General features: G+C 44.6%; 2 long non-coding RNA genes across 2 annotated transcripts; both read left to right on the top strand.

Annotated features, from left to right (window-relative positions):
* The first annotated feature begins 1,118 nt into the window (after nt 1-1,118).
* On the top strand, nt 1,119-2,327 carry LOC142370296 (uncharacterized). The gene is made up of 2 exons (XR_012767837.1): nt 1,119-1,830; nt 2,302-2,327. It is a non-coding gene; the product is annotated as an uncharacterized LOC142370296 (long non-coding RNA).
* Nucleotides 2,328-14,562: 12,235 nt separating this feature from the next.
* On the top strand, nt 14,563-15,888 carry LOC142370285 (uncharacterized). Its single transcript, XR_012767834.1, has 2 exons — nt 14,563-15,383; nt 15,863-15,888. It is a non-coding gene; the product is annotated as an uncharacterized LOC142370285 (long non-coding RNA).
* Nucleotides 15,889-19,962: the final 4,074 nt, after the last annotated feature.

Raw genomic sequence — 19,962 nt, 5'->3', positions numbered from 1 at the left:
TTTTTTTTTTAACCACAAACCAACTGTCAGTTGGACCAACAGTTTTCTTGTTTTCTCAGTTTTCTACCCTAACCCGGACCAATAAAATAAAAGTGAGAACATTTGTAACCTGCAGCCTATTTGTAAAGGCTTCACCATAGATTGATAGATAGATAGATAGATAGAAACATAATCATAATCTGATCTAGCAGCACTACTAACAATATTGTTTTAAAAGGAGTTTCTTTTTTTTACATGTGGCATTGTGACACCACTTCCAAATACTGGATGACCAAAGAGTCTGTCCTCACTTTGAATTTAAGAAACAATTTCCCAAAAAGGGTCAAAACCCATTTGCACAACAAATCTGATGACCCTGAAAGAGATGTATAGAAATACATTTAGGTTTGGTACATCTGCAGTTTCTCTTTCATCTGTCCAGCAGACTTTGTCAACATGGTTTACATGGTGACTGATGAATGCATCACATGTATAATGACCAACCAACAAGAGGCCTTTAACTCTTAGCAATATACTTTCTCTTTTTTTTATCTGGAATACTGTAGTCTGTAAATTTCACTGTACTTCTTCTGCATTACATTCCTTTTGCAGCAGTAGTTTCTTTAGCCTTTTAGTAGAGGTCAAGATCATTTTGCTAAACCTTCATCTCTAAGTAGATGTTTGATATAAACTGGCAAGAATCCTCTTCACGAGTCTGATGTTTCACACAATCAAGGACGAGGGTTGCAAAGATGTGTTGTCTGTCGTCTCAGAAATGTTCATAAATTCTCTTTTTTACTATAAGAAAAAATGGAAATTCCATGACGTAGAGAAGTCCTAAACAGATTAAAGGATGTCAGTGTTGACTTTGTAAGCTTGAGAATACAGTATTTGCAACCATTTTAGTTGACCTGTTACAACGTTATTCTTATACCTTATTATTATCATCTTGAAATGTGGACTTCACAGGATGCAGCCTTTGATTTGTGGGCACAGTGCATGCTGTGATGAGCTCTCTGCTCTGTAATGTCTTGAAACGGCTTAAGGAGTTGCTGAAGAAACAAAGGCAGAGTGAATATACATGCACTTGCTGTAGATCTACCCCCTTCTCCCAGTATTCACACACAATCCCACACAGAGTTTTTGTAATGACGTCCTGATGGGCACTTGCACACTGATCATATTTCGTCAGAACTGAGCGTGCCCCGAGGCACTCCAGATGCAGGTTTGTTTACGCTGGTTTGGCTGTTAATGGCACGCCGTAACACAGACCTGTCGGTCAGGATAGACATGTTCCTACTCATCTCCTCGCTGCCATTGATCACATGACCTTACAGGGATGTTACATTCCGACACGTTTAATGGGTTTCTGTTTCTCTGCAGGCTTTGACTTGAAGAGCAAGTGCTTCTGTGACTGAAACGCTAAAGAAGTGAAGGATGAGCCCAAGAAACAGAAAGCAAAATGAGTTATTTGACAGAGGTGAAAGGTGAGAATAAAAGCAGTTTTCCACCAGGATGACAGATGGAGAGAGGTTTGGACAAGCCTGTCACTCTGCACGTCTTTTTCCAGCAGATCAGACACACAAATCCAAAATACGCTCTCATAATCTGAACAGAGGAGTTAAAGAGAGCCGAGCTGTAAATCTCTGGCAGAAAGCCTTCGAGTTTTCCAACGTTCATGAGCCCGTGGGATGCAAGCTTTACAAAGAGGAACAAAAGACACATGACTTCAACATATCCAGTATTTTAACAGCTGATTTGCAGATTGGAGGATGCCTTCAGGGAAGATCTGGCGCCATCTCCTGTGTCAGATTTTTATCGTGAAATTAGATACGGACCAATCAAATAAAAGTGAGAACATTTGTAACCTGCAGCCTATTTGTAAAGGCTTCACCATAGATAGATAGAAACATAATCATAATCTGATCTAGCAGCACTACTAACAATATTGTTTTAAAAGGAGTTTCTTTTTTTATATACTCTGTCATAACCTACAATTCCAACTTGTGATTTAATTCAACTCTAAACTGTATTTTTAGCCAAAAGCTTTGCTTTCCATGCAGAATATAAAAAACACATACTGACCATTTCTCAGGTATATGATCTTATTTTAGTTTTTTCTTTTTCTGTTGGGAAGTATTTGAGTGGTCTTTTTGTTTAATTCATGGCCTGCACATGGAAAATCCAACCAAACACTTTCAGTGTTTCTTACATTTACTTTGACTTTTATTTCATTGCCTACAATCTAAACACATTATATTTCATGTTTTGTTTTACCACCTTAGTTTAGTTTGCTAATATTAATCCATTTTGACGTTTCAGGCTGCAACAAAGATGCATTCATGCTTCCATCACAGAGGTGGAAATGAGCTTTGCCAAGTTGTGTTTTTTAAATATTTTTTGTAAGGACAAGAGGAAAGAAATGGTTCAAGTTTACCGAGAGGCTCCTCCAGAGGGCTGCAATGCATCAAAAACTGAGTAAACCAATAATGTTTGACAAATGAAGCACGTATAATATGTTGTAATTGAACATTCAGTTCATGACAAAAGCTTTACATTGATTTATACTTTTCTGTTTATATCATTACAGTATTTATGCTGAAACAACAGTGTTTAGTTCTATAACTTAATGTCTCCCAAATGTTCACCATATATCAGTAATGTACATTCATGCTTTTCACAGATGTCCAAGTCGAGGCTTGTTGTTGAAAAAAAACGAATAAATGTGACACAAGCAGTTGCATCTTTTGCTGTAAAATAAGATTAAGAGCTGAGGACTCGTGCTGCACGTTGTCCTCAGTACCACAGATGGACATTATCCAGGAATGTTACTCTAAACACCCCAAAAAATCCTGTTTACAAGAAAAACAAACACATTGTAATACACATAAAACCCACTGGGACAAAAAGAAGAAAGAAAAGAAGAAATATCATCATCCTGCTCCCTTCATACAACTGAAATTGTCACCGCTGCCAATATAAACAGCTACTTTATGGGATTCATTAGCAGTGCAGAAGTCCATCTGGGCCCCATTTTTAACATATTTGCTCGCCTGAAACAACCTGTTGCATAACTCAACTTACATTAACACTTTATTTATACAACATTTAACAATTTAAAGCACGAGTTCACATTCACAATTCAAATAACAGCGCTTAGAAAGTCCATATTTCTAATAAATGGGTGTAAAGGCTAGTAAAATGAAAGAAATCCACAACTGAATGCAGAAGTTTTGGTTAAATGCAAGGTTTTGCCTCGATTTGAATCGATTGTGGGAGGTGTAAATGCTCCTTTCCAAAGCAGCACTGTCCCAGTGGATCAAACCTGTGACATTCTGAGTTCAGGCTGTGGCGTTTTGCTCCCACGCGGTTTGTGTTTTGATGCCAAATACCTTTATCTTTCTCTGCAGCCTCGACAAAGAGCTCCCAGACCTCTGCTGCACAAAGGAACCGATCCGGAGCAACTTGCTCCCAGATTGTGGTCCAGCCAGCGGATGTAGTTGTTCATACTCCTCTGTCCAACACTCGACAACAGCTGATGTTGTTACAGCCTTAATCAACTCAAGGCTGGACTTTTAGAACTTTTAGAACTGCTTGTACCTGGGCATCAGTTAGCCTGTGTTAGCCTTTTCTCCCCGTTTGCCTTCCTTAAGAACGGCTTCCTGTTTAGCCCAGCCAATAATATTGTTGTCAGCACTGATGAGTTGTAATAATAATACTAATAAATGAAGTGAAGAAAGAAGAGAAGAAGAAGAGACCGGCCCACATTTCCCATCATGCCTGTGTGTGTGTGGCAGAGGAAAAGGCGAAGGAGGTGAAGCAGCAGCAGCAGCGGCAGCAGAGCCTGAGTCCCAGCGAGGAGGGAGGGAGGGAGCAGCCGGCCGAGCTGGGGAAGAGCTGCTCTGTGTGAATGAACAAGGCAGTTTGAAGCCTTTTCCCGCTCTGTTGGCGCAACCGTGAGTCAGAGGGGCGCGAGCTCAGAGGGACATAAATAGAGCGAGCGGCTGGCGAGGACCCTGCCGCACGCGCGGGGGCGTGTCCCCTCGCGGAATGTAGCGAAATGTGCCGAGACTTCGTCTCGGCAAATCGCTACAATCCGCTCCGAATCTCTTTCTCTCCTCCTCTTCTTCTCTCCTCCTCTTCTTCTCTCCTCCTCTTCTTCTCTCCTCCTCTCTTCTCCCCCCCCCCCCCCCCCCCCTCTCCTTTCTCTCCCTCTCCCTCTCCCTCTCCTTCCTCTCCCTCTCCCTCCAAGCTCAAACAGCTGGTGTTTCTCAACGCTCTTTGAGTGGCTTAATACAGTCAGTTCTTCCTCTCGAGTGGTTGACATGTTTTTTATCCTTCAGAGTTTCATACTTTCATTAATAGCGCCGTATTGGATCACTGTATGGTGCCCCCCCCCCCCCCTTTTTTCTTGGTGATGAAGCTGCTTTGATACTGTTTCGTGTTGTGGTGGCTGTTGGTATTTCTAACTGTTGAATTGATCTGAAGTTGTTTTTGTGGAAGTGGTGCTATTTTGTGATCATTGAACTGGTTGTAATAAAACTTTTATTTATAAAGCATTGTCATGCAGCATTTTTACTCATCATAAGGGCTTAACAATGTCAATAATGAAACAAAACGTTATAAAATGAGGTTTAAGCTATTAATTAATTGATCATGTTAATATATATGGGACCGGTTAGGGTTAGGGTTAGAGTTAGAGTTAGAGTTAGGGTTAAGGCTGGGGTTAGGGTTAAGGCTGGGGTTAGGGTTAGGGCTAGGGTTAAGGCTGGGGTTAGAGTTAGGGCTAGGGTTAAGGCTGGGGTTAGAGTTAGGGCTAGGGTTAAGGCTGGGGCTAGAGTTAGGGCTAGGGTTAAGGCTGGGGTTAGGGGCCTGCCAGGTGAGTGTTTAAACTTGTAGCACCCACAGTTGCAGATATGCAACAAGCTTTTTATTTAGTTACATTATAATTCGATTTACATGACATTATTTGAAATTTCAAATTTGAAATTTGAAATTGAGTTTGAACTTGTTTTGACTGAAGGAATTCATTTTTTAGCAAAAATCCGTATTTCGTCTTAACTCCTCAAAAGAAGGCTATTCCTGTGTTTCTTTCTCAAAAAAGGTCATTTAAAGGGCTTTATGCGTGGAACCTACTTCGAATGGATACATATGAAGGACAAAGGAGTTTCAATTTGTTTTGACTGAAGGAATTCCTTTTATAGCAAAGATCCGTATTTCGTCTTAACTCCGCAAAAGAAGGCTATTCCTGTGTTTCTTTCTCAAAAAAGGTCATTTAAAGGGCTTTATGCGTGGAACCTACTTCGAATGGATACATATGAAGGACAAAGGAGTTTCAACTTGTTTTGACTGAAGGAATTCCTTTTATAGCAAAGATCCGTATTTCGTCTTAACTCCGCAAAAGAAGGCTATTCCTGTGTTTCTTTCTCAAAAAAGGTCATTTAAAGGGCTTTATGCGTGGAACCTACTTCGAATGGATACATATGAAGGACAAAGGAGTTTGAACTACAGAAGAGACGTGTCTAAGTGTGTGTTTGTGCATGTTTGCGTGTGCATGTGTGCTGGTGTGTGTTTGTGCGTAAACGTACGTGCATGTGTACATGTGCACGTGCACACGCGTGTGACAAACTCCTCCCCCTGAAATATAGACTCCTCCCCTTGATACATAGACTCCTCCCCCTTACACAGACTCCTCCCCCTGATACAGAGACTCCTCCCCTTGATACATAGACTCCTCCCCCTGATACAGAGACTCCTCCCCCCTAAAACAGAGACTCCTCCCCTAAGACAGAGACTCCTCCCCCTGAAACAGAGACTCCTCCCACTAAAACAGAGACTCCTCCCCCTGATACATAGTTCCCTCCCCCTAAGAAAGAGACTCCTCCCCCTAAAACAGACTCCTCCCCCTAAGAAAGAGACTCCTCCCCCTAAAACAGAGACTCCTCCCCTTGATACATAGACTCCTCCCCCTGATACATAGACTCCTCCCCCTAAGACAGAGACTCCTCCCCCTAAAACAGAGACTCCTCCCCTAAGACAGAGACTCCTCCCCCTGAAACAGAGACTCCTCCCACTAAAACAGAGACTCCTCCCCCTGATACAGAGACTCCTCCCCCTAAAACAGACTCCTCCCCCTGAGACTGAGACTCCTCCCCCTGAAACATAGACTCCTCCCCCTGAAACATAGACTCCTTCCCCCTGATACAGAGACTCCTCCTCCTGATACAGAAACTCCTCCCCCTGAAACAGAGACTCCTCCCCCTGATACATAGACTCCTCCCCCTGATAGAGAGACTCCTCCCCCTGAAACAGACTCCTCCCCCTGATACATAGACTTCTCCCCCTAAAACAGAGACTCCTCCCACTAAAGCAGAGACTCCTCCCCCTAAGACAGAGACTCCTCCCCCTGAAACATAGACTCCTCTCCCTAAAACAGAGACTCCTCCCCTTGATACATAGACTCCTCCCCCTAAAACAGACTCCTCCCCCTGATAGAGAGACTCCTCCCCCTAAGACAGAGACTCCTCCCCCTAAGACAGAGACTCCTCCCCCTGATACAGAGACTCCTCCCCCTAAAACAGAGACTCCTCCCCCTGATACATAGACTCCTCCCCCTAAAACAGACTCCTCTCCCTAAGACAGAGACTCCTCCCCCTAAGACAGAGACTCCTCCCACTAAAACAGAGACTCCTCCCCCTGATACATAGACTCCTCCCCCTAAAACAGACTCCTCCAAATAAAACAGAGACTCCTCCCCCTGATACATAGTTTCCTCCCCCTAAGAAAGAGACTCCTCCCCCTGAAACAGAGACTCCTCCCCTTGATACATAGACTCCTCCCCCTGAAACAGAGACTCCTCCCCTAAGACAGAGACTCCTCCCACTAAAAACAGAGACTCCTCCCCCTGAAACATAGACTCCTCCCCCTAAAACAGAGACTCCTCCCCTTGATACATAGACTCCTCCCCTAAAACAGACTCCTCCCCCTGATAGAGAGACTCCTCCCCCTAAGACAGAGACTCCTCCCCCTAAAACAGACTCCTCCCCCTAAGACAGAGACTCCTCCCTCCTAAGACAGAGACTCCTCCCCCTAAGACAGAGACTCCTCCCTCCTAAGACAGACTCCACCCCCTAAGACAGAAACTCCACCCCTAAGACTCCACCCCCTGAGACAGAGACTCCTCCCCCTAAGACAGAGACCCCACCCCCTGAGAAAGAGACTCTATGACAGAGACCCCACCCCCTGAGAAAGAGACTCTATGACAGAGACTCCACCCCCTAAGACAGAGACTCCTCCCCTAAGACTCCTCCCCCTGTCACAGAGACTCCTCCCCCTAAGACAGAGACTCCTCCCTCCTAAGACAGAGACTCCTCCCCCTAAGACAGAAACTCTTCCCCTAAGACAGAGGCTCCACCCCTAAGACAGAGACTCCTCCCCCTGACACAGAGGCTCCACCCCTAAGACAGAAACTCCTCCCCTAAGACAGAAACTCCACCCCTAAGACTCCACCCCCTAAGACAGAAACTCCTCCCCTAAGACAGAGACTCCTCCGTCCTAAGACAGAGACTCCTCCCCCTAAGACAGACTCCTCCCTCCTAAGACAGAGACTCCTACCCTAAGACTCCACCCCCTGACACTGACTCCTCCCCTAAGACAGAGACTCCTCCCCCTGACACAGAGACTCCTCCCCTAAGACAGAGACTCCTCCCCCTAAGACTCCTCCCCCTAAAACAGAGACTCCTCCCCCTAAAACAGACTCCTCCCCCTAAGACAGAGACTCCTCCCTCCTAAGACAGAGACTCCTCCCCCTAAGACAGAGACTCCTCCCTCCTAAGACAGACTCCACCCCCTAAGACAGAAACTCCACCCCTAAGACTCCACCCCCTGAGACAGAGACTCCTCCCCCTAAGACAGAGACCCCACCCCCTGAGAAAGAGACTCTATGACAGAGACCCCACCCCCTGAGAAAGAGACTTTATGACAGAGACTCCACCCCCTAAGACAGAGACTCCTCCCCTAAGACTCCTCCCCCTGTCACAGAGACTCCTCCCCCTAAGACAGAGACTCCTCCCTCCTAAGACAGAGACTCCTCCCCCTAAGACAGAAACTCTTCCCCTAAGACAGAGGCTCCACCCCTAAGACAGAGACTCCTCCCCCTGACACAGAGGCTCCACCCCTAAGACAGAAACTCCTCCCCTAAGACAGAAACTCCACCCCTAAGACTCCACCCCCTGACACTGACTCCTCCCCTAAGACAGAGACTCCTCCCCCTAACACAGAGACTCCTCCCCTAAGACAGAGACTCCTCCCCCTAAGACTCCTCCCCCTAAAACAGACTCCTCCCCCTAAGACAGAGACTCCTCCCTCCTAAGACAGAGACTCCTCCCCCTAAGACAGAGACTCCTCCCTCCTAAGACAGACTCCACCCCCTAAGACAGAAACTCCACCCCTAAAACTCCACCCCCTGAGACAGAGACTCCTCCCCCTAAGACAGAGACCCCACCCCCTGAGAAAGAGACTCTATGACAGAGACCCCACCCCCTGAGAAAGAGACTCTATGACAGAGACTCCACCCCCTAAGACAGAGACTCCTCCCCTAAGACTCCTCCCCCTGTCACAGAGACTCCTCCCCCTAAGACAGAGACTCCTCCCTCCTAAGACAGAGACTCCTCCCCCTAAGACAGAAACTCTTCCCCTAAGACAGAGGCTCCACCCCTAAGACAGAGACTCCTCCCCCTGACACAGAGGCTCCACCCCTAAGACAGAAACTCCTCCCCTAAGACAGAAACTCCACCCCTAAGACTCCACCCCCTAAGACAGAAACTCCTCCCCTAAGACAGAGACTCCTCCGTCCTAAGACAGAGACTCCTCCCCCTAAGACAGAGACTCCTCCCTCCTAAGACAGAGACTCCTCCCCTAAGACTCCACCCCCTGACACTGACTCCTCCCCTAAGACAGAGACTCCTCCCCCTGACACAGAGACTCCTCCCCTAAGACAGAGACTCCTCCCCCTAAGACTCCTCCCCCAAGACAGAGACTCCTCCACCTAAGACTCCACCCCCTAAGACAGAGACTCCTCCCCCTAAGACTCCTCCCCCAAGAAAGAGACTCCTCCCCCAAGACTCCTCCCCCTGACAAAGAGACTCCTCCCCTAAGACAGAGACTCCTCCCCTTGATACAGAGACTCCTCCCTCCTTAGGCAGAGACTCCTCGTGTGTGTGTGAACGTGCTAGTGCACGTGTGTGTGCACGTGCGTGCAAGTGCGTGTGCACGTGCTAGTGCATGTATGTTTGTGCACGTGCGTATGTGTGTGTGCACGTGTGTGTGTGCATGTGCATGTGTGTGCACGTGGTAGTGCACGTGCGTGTGCACATGCTAGTGCACGTACGTGCACGTGTGTTTGCACGTGCTAGTGTACGTGTGTGTGTGCACGTGCGCTTGTGTGTGTGCACGTGCTAGTGTACGTGTGTGTGTGCACGTGCGTGTGCATGTGTGTGCACGTGTGTGTGCACGTGCGTGTGCATGTGCACGTGCCAGTGCGCGTGTGTTTGTGCACGTGCGTATGTGTGTGCTAGTGCATTTGTGTGTGTGCACGTGCTAGTGCACGTGTGTGTGTGTGCGTGTGCATTTGTGTGTGCATGTGCATGTGTGTGCACATGCTAGTGCACGTCTGTGCATGTGCGTGTGCACGTGTTTGTGTGCATGTGCGTATGTGTGTGTTTGCGTCTGAATGTGTGTGTTTGTGCACATGCATTTGTGTGTGCACGTGGTTGTGTGCACGTGCTACTAGTGCACGTGTGTGTGCATTTGTGTGTGTGTGCACGTGTTTGTGTGCACGTGTTACTAGTGCACGTTCGTGTGCACGTGTGTGTGCAAATATCTGTAAATGTGCATAATTATATTCTAATGCCAAAAAAATGTGACAAAGACAACTATATTACACGTGAAATGTTTATTTACGAAATATTAAAAAATAATAATTTGAAACTTGATCAAATTAGGCTTCATCAAAGCAGCAACACACTCATTTAAACCAGACAGGTTACAAAATCAAATATTATGCAAAGGAAACTCAGAACGCAGAAATTCAGCACAGAGAACTGCCAATGCAATGAAGCTGCACTGCCCATGAACTATAAATGATAAAAGTAACATTTCAGTAATCAGCATTGAAACGTGCTATTGTAAATAGTTTTGCCTACTTCCAATTAGTGAGATACATGTGCCTGTCGGGGCGCGCAGGTTTCTTTAATCCTCGGTGGCACTGAGGACAGGGCCACTCGCAAGTCCTGTTCAACCGAGAGCCGCGACCTCCTGTTGTTCTTCATGTGAACTAGAGAGGAGAACGCCAACTCACACAGGCAGGTAGCGGGGAAAAGAAGCCGTTGCTCAATGGCGTGGTTGGACAAGCTCCGATGCAGAAGCCAACCAAAACTGATCCAGTGGGAGCTCACTACATTTGAGTTTCAGTGTGCGGTCCACACGGAGCTCTGCGCAGTCCTCTCTCTCTCTTTCAGCGTGAGCTTTTCTGTTGAGGATTCCTGGTTGAATGGGTCTCGGATCCAGTCATAGTCCTCGATGTCAGCCACACGTGCGGCGCTCAAACCTGTCTTTTAAGGTCTTCAGGTCTTCAGGCTTCAGCGCGCTCCAGCTGCCTGTGGCGCAGCTGATGCCAGCGGGAACATCTCCATGGAGCCCTGTCCCAAAGAATCATTTTGCCCATAAACCCCCCACAGAATCTTGTCTGTGGATGATCAAATATTTTCATTCCTGCCCTGAAGCTTGGCGTTCAACTCGTTCAGATGCCCAAATATGTCCGCAAGGTGAGCCAGCCTGGCGCACCGCCTCTCATCCGCGAGCTTGTCCTTATGTGGGACAGCGTGTTCAGGTGAAAATTCTAAAAGCTCTTCCCGAAGCTCATAAAGACGGGATAGGACTTTGGTGGCCGGCTCCCATCTCGGCGCACAGCTGGGAGAAGAGGCGAGATTTCAGTGGCCGTGATTTGCTGTAATTCACCCGCCTCTGCACAGCCTGATTCAGCACCTCGGTCAACTCCGGGGGCATGGTTTTTGCAACTAATGCCTCTCGATGCAAAATGCAGTGGTTTGTCACAATATGTGGATTTTGTGCTTTCACCTGAGCAATAAATCCTTTCACTCTCCCCGTCATGCCTGCCGCACCATCTGCGCAAAGACTGACGCACATATTCCAGCTCAGATTGTTCTCTTCTAAATACTTATCGGTAACCCTGAATATTTCTTCTCCCGTTGTATGGCTTTCCATTTCTTTGCAGAAAAAAAAAGTCTCTTTGATAGAGTCACCATCAACATATCTGACGTTTGCCAGAAGTTGGGCTGCGGCCCCACTTATGTCAGTAGATGCGTCCAGTTGTAGGGACAATCTGCCGCTCGCCTGTGGTTTCTCTGTCAAATGTTGCTCAATGTCTCCTGACATGTCGTCGATCCTTCTTTTCATTGTATTATCAGACGACGGCACTTTGGATAGCTCATTTGCGGCATCTGGACCCAGAATGACACCTACAATTTTTTTGCAAGCGGGGAGGATGCGTGTCTCCGCTATTGTGTGAGGTTTCGTCTGCCTTGCAATGAGCTCCGCTAGCATGTAACTAGCCTCCATTGCCTTTTCAGACACTTTCACACAATCCAACAAACGGCCTCTGGTTCAGATCCCGCGCTCTTTTGAAGTAGGCCAAGTTTCTCTCAACATGGAAGGTGTGCAAAAGGTTGTCTCTGTGTGTTTCTTTCTGTTAATAATTGCTGCGTATGTGAATTCCCACCCTGCCAAGGTCCTTGAATGCACCACAAAGAGGCAGATCGGTTCAGCGCAAAACATCAGCTGAACCGATCTCTGTGGTGTGTGCGTCCATTAAGCCGTGAGTTATGTTGATTTACTTATGTGTTACACTATGTTGATGTTTGTGTTTATCCGTGAGTCTAATTTGATGACTTAGCAGTAGTTTTGCCATCGGTTTGTATAATATGGGGAACATTTAGCCACAAATGAGTAACGTGGGGCTAGCCGCTAACTAGCTATAGCCTGAAAGGTGTATGTAGCTGTATTGCTCATCTCTTTGGTTTATACATTGCATACTGTATGTTAATTGATCAGTCACAGTGCATGCCCCTCTTTTGTTGCATCTAAGCATAGATTTATTCTCATTCGTTTAATTGATTCATGCTGACTTTACATTCCAAACTAATCTTGAGCTGTATTTCAGTTGTTATTTGGTTAGATATATGTAGCTCAGGTGTATTCTTATGTTTAAGTTGTACTTCATTTCCAATCATTCTGTATTATTGTGCTTGTATTGCAGCAACCACACACCCACACCTTGCATAGCATTAGCTAACTTCTCCCGACAGAGGACGCGCTCAGGCTGAGGGCGGTTAGCATCCCCGGCGGTCCAAGTGAAACCATGAGACAGGTAGCTTTCATTATACTGCCTGCTGACAGTTTCCTTCTTTTGTTTTCCTGTGGTGGTGGTGGTGGTGGTGGTGGGCTTTCGGCAGTCTCTGGACTGGTGGCTGGTCGTTTGCTCCGCACAAGAAAGCGCTCCATTTTCTCGCTAGAGTGTTTCTCTGTCTTAATGTTGTTCTTCAGCCTTTGATGTGTCACGCTCCTTTATATTTTTAAAATAATTGTTTTTAGGTATAGAATTTGCCTCTGTATTATGAAATGAGTGCATACAAAGTACTGATATAGTAAATTAAAAAAATATTATTTTTGTGTAGTTGTATATTGCAATAATGATATATGGCTGTCAAAATCCCACGGCACACCGTTTGGGAACCACTGAGCTAGCTAACCTGTACTGTACTGTCGTTAGCTAGCTAACCTTTACTGTACTGTGGTTAGCTAGCTAACCTGTACGGTACTGTCGTTAGCTAGCTAACCTGTACTGTCGTTAGCTAGCTAACCTGTACTGTACTGTGGTTAGCTAGCTAACCTGTACTGTACTGTCGTTAGCTAGCTAACCTGCACTGTTGTTAGCTAGCTAACCTGTACTGTACTGTCGTTAGCTAGCTAAGCTGCACTGTTGTTAGCTAGCTAACCTGCACAGCTCAGAGTTTTTCTTTTTTTTTTCTTTCTTTTTTTATTAGAAAAAAAGTCCTATTTTGGGTTAAAACTGACTCTCTTTTACAAGGAAAAAAACACAAACCAGAACCAGCTGATATTTAACATTATTTGCACAGCTGCAGGAGGTCTCCTACACAATCGGGTTGGTTTCAGTTTATCGGTAATTAGAATGGACGATGATTTTCCCTCCAGCCCAAAAGCTGGTGTAGTTTGGCTGGCGTGAGGCATAATTATCCCTTTGTGAGGTCTTATCATTGTGTTTACTCCCCTTTTCCTTCGGGTCAAAAATGACCCGCCCTACCAAAGCCCCAAAATAAAGCAACTGAATTGAATTTTAAATCCAAAATCTACTTTGTATGATGAAACCACCTGTTATTTATCTATTCAACTCAATTCAATACAGTTTTTATCATGTATTTTTTGTTACACAATACAAAAAGACAATCACCAGTTTTCAGGATTACACTTTTTTTTTTTTTTTAAACACAAACCAACTGTCAGTTGGACCAACAGTTTTCTTGTTTTCTCAGTTTTCTACCCTAACCCGGACCAATAAAATAAAAGTGAGAACATTTGTAACCTGCAGCCTATTTGTAAAGGCTTCACCATAGATTGATAGATAGATAGATAGATAGATAGAAACATAATCATAATCTGATCTAGCAGCACTACTAACAATATTGTTTTAAAAGGAGTTTCTTTTTTTTACATGTGGCATTGTGACACCACTTCCAAATACTGGATGACCAAAGAGTCTGTCCTCACTTTGAATTTAAGAAACAATTTCCCAAAAAGGGTCAAAACCCATTTGCACAACAAATCTGATGACCCTGAAAGAGATGTATAGAAATACATTTAGGTTTGGTACATCTGCAGTTTCTCTTTCATCTGTCCAGCAGACTTTGTCAACATGGTTTACATGGTGACTGATGAATGCATCACATGTATAATGACCAACCAACAAGAGGCCTTTAACTCTTAGCAATATACTTTCTCTTTTTTTTATCTGGAATACTGTAGTCTGTAAATTTCACTGTACTTCTTCTGCATTACATTCCTTTTGCAGCAGTAGTTTCTTTAGCCTTTTAGTAGAGGTCAAGATCATTTTGCTAAACCTTCATCTCTAAGTAGATGTTTGATATAAACTGGCAAGAATCCTCTTCACGAGTCTGATGTTTCACACAATCAAGGACGAGGGTTGCAAAGATGTGTTGTCTGTCGTCTCAGAAATGTTCATAAATTCTCTTTTTTTACTATAAGAAAAAATGGAAATTCCATGACGTAGAGAAGTCCCAAACAGATTAAAGGATGTCAGTGTTGACTTTGTAAGCTTGAGAATACAGTATTTGCAACCATTTTAGTTGACCTGTTACAACGTTATTCTTATAACTTATTATTATCATCTTGAAATGTGGACTTCACAGGATGCAGCCTTTGATTTGTGGGCACAGTGCATGCTGTGATGAGCTCTCTGCTCTGTAATGTCTTGAAACGGCTTAAGGAGTTGCTGAAGAAACAAAGGCAGAGTGAATATACATGCACTTGCTGTAGATCTACCCCCTTCTCCCAGTAGTCACACACAATCCCACACAGAGTTTTTGTAATGACGTCCTGATGGGCACTTGCACACTGATCATATTTCGTCAGAACTGAGCGTGCCCCGAGGCACTCCAGATGCAGGTTTGTTTACGCTGGTTTGGCTGTTAATGGCACGCCGTAACACAGACCTGTCGGTCAGGATAGACATGTTCCTACTCATCTCCTCGCTGCCATTGATCACATGACCTTACAGGGATGTTACATTCCGACACGTTTAATGGGTTTCTGTTTCTCTGCAGGCTTTGACTTGAAGAGCAAGTGCTTCTGTGACTGAAACGCTAAAGAAGTGAAGGATGAGCCCAAGAAACAGAAAGCAAAATGAGTTATTTGACAGAGGTGAAAGGTGAGAATAAAAGCAGTTTTCCACCAGGATGACAGATGGAGAGAGGTTTGGACAAGCCTGTCACTCTGCACGTCTTTTTCCAGCAGATCAGACACACAAATCCAAAATACGCTCTCATAATCTGAACAGAGGAATTAAAGAGAGCCGAGCTGTAAATCTCTGGCAGAAAGCCTTCGAGTTTTCCAACGTTCATGAGCCCGTGGGATGCAAGCTTTACAAAGAGGAACAAAAGACACATGACTTCAACATATCCAGTATTTTAACAGCTGATTTGCAGATTGGAGGATGCCTTCAGGGAAGATCTGGCGCCATCTCCTGTGTCAGATTTTTATCGTGAAATTAGATACGGACCAATCAAATAAAAGTGAGAACATTTGTAACCTGCAGCCTATTTGTAAAGGCTTCACCATAGATAGATAGATAGATAGAAACATAATCATAATCTGATCTAGCAGCACTACTAACAATATTGTTTTAAAAGGAGTTTCTTTTTTTATATACTCTGTCATAACCTACAATTCCAACTTGTGATTTAATTCAACTCTAAACTGTATTTTTAGCCAAAAGCTTTGCTTTCCATGCAGAATATAAAAAACACATACTGACCATTTCTCAGGTATATGATCTTATTTTAGTTTGTTCTTTTTCTGTTGGGAAGTATTTGAGTGGTCTTTTTGTTTAATTCATGGCCTGCAGATGGAAAATCCAACCAAACACTTTCAGTGTTTCTTACATTTACTTTGACTTTTATTTCATTGCCTACAATCTAAACACATTATATTTCATGTTTTGTTTTACCACCTTAGTTTAGTTTGCTAATATTAATCCATTTTGACGTTTCAGGCTGCAACAAAGATGCATTCATGCTTCCATCACAGAGGTGGAAATGAGCTTTGCCAAGTTGTGTTTTTTAAATATTTTTTGTAAGGACAAGAGGAAAGAAATGGTTCAAGTTTACCGAGAGGCTCCTCCAGAGGGCTGCAATGCATCAAAAACTGAGTAAACCAATAATGTTTGACAAATGAAGCACGTATAATATGTTGTAATTGAACATTCAGTTCATGACAAAAGCTTTACATTGATTTATACTTTTCTGTTTATATCATTACAGTATTTATGCTGAAACAACAGTGTTTAGTTCTATAACTTAATTTCTCCCAAATGTTCACCATATATCAGTAATGTACATTCATGCTTTTCACAGATGTCCAAGTGGAGGCTTGTTGTTGAAAAAAAACGAATAAATGTGACACAAGCAGTTGCATCTTTTGCTGTAAAATAAGATTAAGAGCTGAGGACTCGTGCTGCACGTTGTCCTCAGTACCACAGATGGACATTATCCAGGAATGTTACTCTAAACACCCCAAAAAATCCTGTTTACAAGAAGAACAAACACATTGTAATACACATAAAACCCACTGGGACAAAAAGAAGAAAGAAAAGAAGAAATATCATCATCCTGCTCCCTTCATACAACTGAAATTGTCACCGCTGCCAATATAAACAGCTACTTTATGGGATTCATTAGCAGTGCAGAAGTCCATCTGGGCCCCATTTTTAACATATTTGCTCGCCTGAAACAACCTGTTGCATAACTCAACTTACATTAACACTTTATTTATACAACATTTAACAATTTAAAGCACGAGTTCACATTCACAATTCAAATAACAGCGCTTAGAAAGTCCATATTTCTAATAAATGGGTGTAAAGGCTAGTAAAATGAAAGAAATCCACAACTGAATGCAGAAGTTTTGGTTAAATGCAAGGTTTTGCCTCGATTTGAATCGATTGTGGGAGGTGTAAATGCTCCTTTCCAAAGCAGCACTGTCCCAGTGGATCAAACCTGTGACATTCTGAGTTCAGGCTGTGGCGTTTTGCTCCCACGCGGTTTGTGTTTTGATACCAAATACCTTTATCTTTCTCTGCAGCCTCGACAAAGAGCTCCCAGACCTCTGCTGCACAAAGGAACCGATCCGGAGCAACTTGCTCACAGATTGTGGTCCAGCCAGCGGATGTAGTTGTTCATACTCCTCTGTCCAACACTCGACAACAGCTGATGTTGTTACAGCCTTAATCAACTCAAGGCTGGACTTTTAGAACTTTTAGAACTGCTTGTACCTGGGCATCAGTTAGCCTGTGTTAGCCTTTTCTCCCCGTTTGCCTTCCTTAAGAACGGCTTCCTGTTTAGCCCAGCCAATAATATTGTTGTCAGCACTGATGAGTTGTAATAATAATACTAATAAATGAAGTGAAGAAAGAAGAGAAGAGAAGAAGAAGAGACCGGCCCACATTTCCCATCATGCCTGTGTGTGGCAGAGGAAAAGGCGAAGGAGGTGAAGCAGCGGCAGCAGCGGCAGCAGAGCCTGAGTCCCAGCGAGGAGGGAGAGGAGGGAGGGAGGGAGGGAGCAGCCGGCCGAGCTGGGGAAGAGCTGCTCTGTGTGAATGAACAAGGCAGTTTGAAGCCTTTCTGTTGGCGCAACCGTGAGTCAGAGGGGCGCGAGCTCAGAGGGACATAAATAGAGCGAGCGGCTGGTGAAGACCCTGCCGCTCGCGCGGGGGCGTGTCCCCTCGCGGAATGTAGCGAAATGTGCCTCCACTTCGTCTCGGCAACTCGCTACAATCCGCTCTGAATCTCTTTCTCTCTCCCCCTCTTTTTTTCTCCTCTTTCTCTCTCCCCCTCTTTTTTTCTCCTCTTTCTCTCTCCCCCTCTTTTTTCTCCTCTTTCTCTCTCCCCCTCTTTTTTTCTCCTCTTTCTCTCTCCCCCTCTTTTTTCTCCTCTTTCTCTCTCCCCCTCTTTTTTTCTCCTCTCCTCCTCTCCTCTGATCCTCCTCCTCTCCTTCCTCCCCCTCTCCTTTCTCTCCCTCTCCCTCTCCCTCCAAGCTCAAACAGCTGGTGTTTCTCAACGCTCTTTGAGTGGCTTAATACAGTCAGTTCTTCCTCTCGAGTGGTTGACATGTTTTTTATCCTTCAGAGTTTCATACTTTCATTAATAGCGCCGTATTGGATCACTGTATGGTGCCCCCCCCCCCCCTTTTTTTTTGGTGATGAAGCTGCTTTGATACTGTTTCGTGTTGTGGTGGCTGTTGGTATTTCTAACTGTTGAATTGATCTGAAGTTGTTTTTGTGGAAGTGGTGCTATTTTGTGATCATTGAACTGGTTGTAATAAAACTTTTATTTATAAAGCATTGTCATGCAGCATTTTTACTCATCATAAGGGCTTAACAATGTCAATAATGAAACAAAACGTTATAAAATTAGGTTTAAGCTATTAATTAATTGATAATGTAAATATATATGGGACCGGTTAGGGTTAGGGTTAGGGTTAGAGTTAGGGTTAGGGTTAGGGTTAAGGCTGGGGTTAGGGTTAGAGTTAGGGCTAGGGGCCTGCCAGGTGAGTGTTTAAACTTGTAGCACCCACAGTTGCAGATATGCAACAAGCTTTTTATGTATTTACATTATATTTCGATTTACATGACATTATTTGAAATTTCAAATTGAGTTTGAACTTGTTTTGACTGAAGGAATTCCTTTAATAGAAAAAATCCGTATTTCGTCTTAACTCCGCAAAAGAAGGCTATTCCTGTGTTTCTTTCTCAATAAAAGGTCATTTAAAGGGCTTTATGCGTGGAACCTACTTCGAATGGATACATATGAAGGACAAAGGAGTTTGAACTTGTTTTGACTGAAGGAATTCCTTTTATAGCAAAAATCCGTATTTCGTCTTAACTCCGCAAAAGAAGGCTATTCCTGTGTTTCTTTCTCAATAAAAGGTCATTTAAAGGGCTTTATGCGTGGGACCTACTTCGAATGGATACATATGAAGGACAAAGGAGTTTGAACTTGTTTTGACTGAAGGAATTCCTTTTAGAGCAAAAATCCGTATTTCGTCTTAACTCCGCAAAAGAAGGCTATTCCTGTGTTTCTTTCTCAAAAAAGGTCATTTAAAGGGGTTTGTGCGTGGAACCTACTTAGGATGGATACATATGAAGGACAAAGGAGTTTGAACTACAGAAGAGACGTGTCTAAGTGTGCGTTTGTGTGTGTGCACGTGCGTATGCGTGTGTGTGTGTGTGTGTGTGTGTGTGTGTGTGTGTGTGTGTGTGTTTGTGCATGTTTGCGTGTGCATGTGTGCTGGTGTGTGTTTGTGCGTAAACGTACGTGCATGTGCATGTGTACATGTGCACGTGCACACACATGTGACAGACTCCTCCCCTTGATACAGAGACTCCTCCCCCTGATACAGAGACTCCTCCCCTAAGACATAGACTCCTCCCCCTAAAACAGAGACTCCTCCCCCTGATACAAAGACTCCTCCCCTAAAACAGAGACTCCTCCCCTAAGACAGAGACTCCACCCCCTAAGACAGAAACTCCACCCCTAAGACTCCTCCCCCTAAGACAGAAACTCCACCCCCTGAGAAAGAGACTCCACCCCTATGACAGAGACTCCACCCCCTGAGACAGAGACTCCTCCCCTATGACAGAGACTCCTCCCCCTGATACAGAGACTTCTCCCTCCTAAGACATAGACTCCACCCCTAAGACAGAAACTCCACCCCTAAGACTCCTCCCCCTAAGACAGAAACTCCACCCCCTGAGAAAGAGACTCCACCCCTATGACAGAGACTCCATCCCCTGAGACAGAGACTCCTCCCCTAAGACTCCACCCCCTAAGACAGAAACTCCTCCCCTAAGACAGAAACTCCTCCCTCCTAAGACAGAGACTCCTCCCCCTAACACAGAGTCTCCACCCCCTGAGACAGAGACTCCACCCCTAAGACAGAAACTCCACCCCTAAGACAGAGACTCCACCCCTAAGACAGAAACTCCACCCCTAAGACAGAGACTCCACCCCTAAGACAGAGACTCCACCCCTAAGACAGAAACTCCACCCCTATGACAGAGACTCCTCCCCCTAAGACAGAGACTCCACCCCCTGA

The sequence above is a fragment of the Odontesthes bonariensis genome, chromosome 20 (genome assembly GCF_027942865.1).
Source record: "Odontesthes bonariensis isolate fOdoBon6 chromosome 20, fOdoBon6.hap1, whole genome shotgun sequence".
Classification (NCBI taxonomy): domain Eukaryota; kingdom Metazoa; phylum Chordata; class Actinopteri; order Atheriniformes; family Atherinopsidae; genus Odontesthes; species Odontesthes bonariensis.
This window is presented reverse-complemented; position numbering and strand designations above follow the sequence as displayed.